The sequence below is a fragment of the Tachypleus tridentatus genome, chromosome 1 (assembly GCF_004210375.1).
Source record: "Tachypleus tridentatus isolate NWPU-2018 chromosome 1, ASM421037v1, whole genome shotgun sequence".
NCBI lineage: Eukaryota > Metazoa > Arthropoda > Merostomata > Xiphosura > Limulidae > Tachypleus > Tachypleus tridentatus.
Genome location: NC_134825.1, coordinates 76,316,756 through 76,321,117, shown reverse-complemented (window position 1 = coordinate 76,321,117; position 4,362 = coordinate 76,316,756).

The window sequence follows — 4,362 nt, the reverse complement described above, 5'->3', positions numbered from 1 at the left end:
CACCACCCACCGCTAACTCTTGGGTTGCAATTTTAACAACGAATAGTGGGATTGATTGAACTTCATAGCGCCCTCACGACTGAAAGGGCGAGCACGTTTGGTGTGACGGATTGCCTCAGGTTTTGTAACTCTCACAGTTGTAGAGAGATACGTAGTACTTTAGTTACTCAACTAAAGTTTGCAACAACCAACCTGACAACACTATTGGAAGGACATCGTTGTTTCAGGCTTGTAGCCCCCACAGTGTTAGAGAGATGTGAATGTAGCTACCGTGTTTCTCCGATAATAAGACCTACCCATAAAATAAGACCTAGTGTGATTTTTGGGGATAGTTTTAATATAAGCCCTTCCCTTAAAATAAGCCCTAGTTAAGAGTGGCAGGAAGAGGAAAGAAATAAAAAAAATTAATTTATTAATTAGTTTAATAGTTAGTTAATTAGTTTGTTTAAGTATTAATCAGTTAGTTTAATAGTTTAATAATAGTTTATTTTAAATGGTTAGCTTAATAGTTTTACTTTATAACTTCATTTTTTTAATATATCAAAATAAGACATCCCCCGAAAATAAGCCCTAGTGTCATATTTTGGAGTGAAAATTAATATAAGCCCTGTCTTATTTTTGGAGAAACACGGTATTTAACTAAACTTGTGATATTCAAACTGGAAACAACAGTGAACGGATATCGTTGTCACGGATACGTTCTCTTGCAGTACTGAAGTTATATGATTAATTTAATTTAGTTGGAAATTTACTTGTTGAATTGACAGTTGTTTGGTAAATTTTTTTAAAGTTTAAACAATAATTCAAAATTGGCTAGAGTATTAATGAAAACACTGTTTAGCAGCTAGGTTGCAGCGTGGGTATATTTAAGTATATGACAACATAATTATTCTGTATTATTAATATGTTTTGACCAATAAATCACACTGAAATTAACACCTTACTGTTTAAAAATGGAATCATAAAGTAAGTCCTCTATGTATAGAAGAGATTTGTGTTTATATATTTATCATGTCAGGTGGGCGAGGACAGATGTTAGAAACAGCTAATTAGCACTTATTTTATTACCTGACTATTTAAAACTCAGAAACAAATTATCGGTTAAAACAGTTGAAAATTATGTTAAACTAAATAAAAAAGCCGATCAAGTTTAAACTATATTTTAATCAGAGGAGAAGATAACATATTTAACTATTGAAATGAAGTTTAGTCTGAATAAAATGAACCATGTTTGATCAGTTAAGATGGAATATACAATTTTGAATATACAAATCCATATAATTTTCTATGTTTCTTTAAGAAAGTTAAATATCAAAGTACATTTTTATAGCGTAATTATACATTGTCTTGTTTTCCATTTTATCTGATTAAGTAAATTTTAAGAACCATTAAGTAAAAAGCTATAACATGTTATTACATCTGACTTATCGAGTAGTTTGTTTGTTTTGTTTTTTATTTTTGGAATTTCAAACAAAGCTACACAAGATATCTGCTCTAGCCGTCCCTAATTTAGCAGTGTAAAACTAGAAGAATTGTTTTTGAATTTCGCGCAAAGCTGAGTAGCTAGCCATCTCTAATTTAGCAGTGGAAGACTAGAGGGAAGGTAGCTGGCCATCACCACCCACCACCAACTCTTGAACTACTCTTTTATCAACGAATAGTGGGATTGACCGTCACATTATAACGCTCACATGGCTGAAAGGGCGAGCATGTTTGGTGCGACCGGGATTCGAACCCCCGACCCTCGGATTACGAGTCGAACGCCTTAACACGCATGGCCATGCTGGGCCAACTAGAAGGAAGGCAGCTAGTCGTCACCACCAACCGCCAACTCTTGGGCTATTCTTTTACCAACAAATAGGGGGATTGACCGTAACATTCTAGCACCACCATAACTGAAAGGGCGAATATGTTTGGTGCGACGGGCATTCAAACACGCGACCCTCATATTACGAGTCGTCAAGCGCCCTAACCACCTGGCTATGTCGGGCCACCACTATTCAGTATCGACGAGGTCTTTTGTTCCAGGGTTTTTCAGACAAATAGGGGGTGTAGACGTTATAGGTGTATATATTATCAATATTTGTGAACAACAGTTATTGCATGAATTATATTACGCAAGTACATTGTAGGTATTGTTGATTTTCTGCAGAAGCGTGAGAAATATGAGTTAATCTGTCATATATAGTAGACTGTTGTGGATGAAAATACTTCATCGTTAAGAGTAGAGTATTACATGAACAGACTACATCATCATTTACGATGGAACAACGAATGATCCAGCTTCATTGTCGGTTTGAGTAGAGATAGCAGAAAAAACTTTGTAGGGGTAGTAAGTGGTGCTACGAATTGATGCTTTGCAGATTGTGAACCTAATTACAAATGACTTTGCAACCTCTGACTTTATCTTTCTGCTTTTATTGACGTGTGATTTCGTATAATCCAATTTAACTCCTGTATTTGTTTATTTTAATCTGAAACAGTTCAGAAACATAGAAAGCGCTGACTGATCTTGCTTTTTTACACTTATTGTAACACCCAAATTAAAAATTTGCATCTCTTAATACAGCTAATTGATAATTTGCATTGTTTGCTACGTGTAACAGAAATTGCATTTTTTGCTACGTGTAACAAAAATTGCATTGTTTGTTAAATACAGTTAAATGATTAACGTTTTTTCCAGTTGAAACTTATTAACATTAACTGTTACATGCAAGTTAACGACTTGCATTGTCTGCTACATGTTATATGTAACTTGATGGCTTGAACAACTCCTGCGTACAACTCAGTTATTGCGAGACGTAATATATTGATTTCCATTGGTTGTTACACATAACATAAATTTTTAAAAATAGGACACAATTATTATAAAATTTTTTCGGAAGAACACAGAGAGTAAAACTAACATATCTAAAGGTTTTCAGATTTTACTTTTTCATTATATCGCAACTTAACACTTCAGATGCACATACATAAGGTTTTATTAATATATATATATATATACTTTAGAATTACACTTTTAGTTTCTTACATTTATTTCAGCAAATTCTCCATCACGCCAGGGGGCGCTCATTGTGCTAGTTACACGAAACAGTTCTAGTTTACGAATTCAAAAAGTCCAACTGTTAACCAGCACACTTGGAATATTGACTTTGTGAGCTAATTTCTAATTACTTCATCTATCTTACTAACTATCGTTAATAAGCGTACATTTTGAGGTTACTAAGATAATGCAACGAGCGCAATTATGGTTAATTGCACTGCGACCTTTACTGTCAACAATCCTCACACGTAAATCTTGGATATTAAGAAAAACATCTTCACATTGGAGCTAGCTGTGAAAAATTTTGTTTTTTTATTATGTACGACGAAGATGTCATGTTTATGATTTAATGAGAGTGATGAAGATGGTAAGGTAGATTAGTGCAAAACATACAATTTATTAAAAAGTTAAAGATTCAAACGTGATGTTGTATGCCAATTAGCGTAAAACTTAAGGAAAGTTTGTAAAACTTTTAAGTTATACAATATATATATATCACGATTTAATTATGTAAAACGGACACTAAGTAGAGACGCCAGTGTCAACAACATTTAGAGCTTTGGTACACTCGAATGAGATTGGTTTATGAGGAAAAATAATGGGCAGCCATTTTCGAAGTGATTAAGTCTAATTAAACTATCATTAATCATAATCAAGCGCATAAAAAAAATCAGTCGTGTTTAAGTTCGTCACGCAGACATCAAGGTAATTTATAATACAAATGTCTAATAAGTTTAGAATTTTTTACAGCTTCACGTACATCAACAGGAAATGATTAATGTCTTATTATTCACTGGATCCATTGTGCAAGGACCTATAAAGTATGGTGCAGTTTATGAAGTGGGACATGATAGAGGACTGCAGCACGTTTTTGTTGTCGTTGCTTTTTCGCTTTCACACATTAATATTTTAGAACCTTCATATATACTTGTTTTTCAAGCACTAAGATAGTTTTCAATAACCACTTATACAAAATGCAACACTAATGGTAACGTTAATAAAGCTTATTTTTTCATCTCCTTTTCTGAAAATTAATTTTTTCTATAGATAAATTGTTTCGGTTTGTTTTGAATTTCGTGCAAAGTGTTATCTGTGCTAGCCGTCCATAATTAAGCAGTGTAATACTAGAGGAAATGTTGCTATTCATCACCACCCACCGCCAACTCTTGGGCTACTTTTTTAAACCAACGAATAGTGGGATTGACCGTAACATTATAACGCCCCCTCGACTGAAAGGGAGAGCATGTTTGGGGTAACAGGGATTCGAACCCGTGACCCTCCGATTACGAGTTGCGTACCTTAACCACTCAGTCATGACG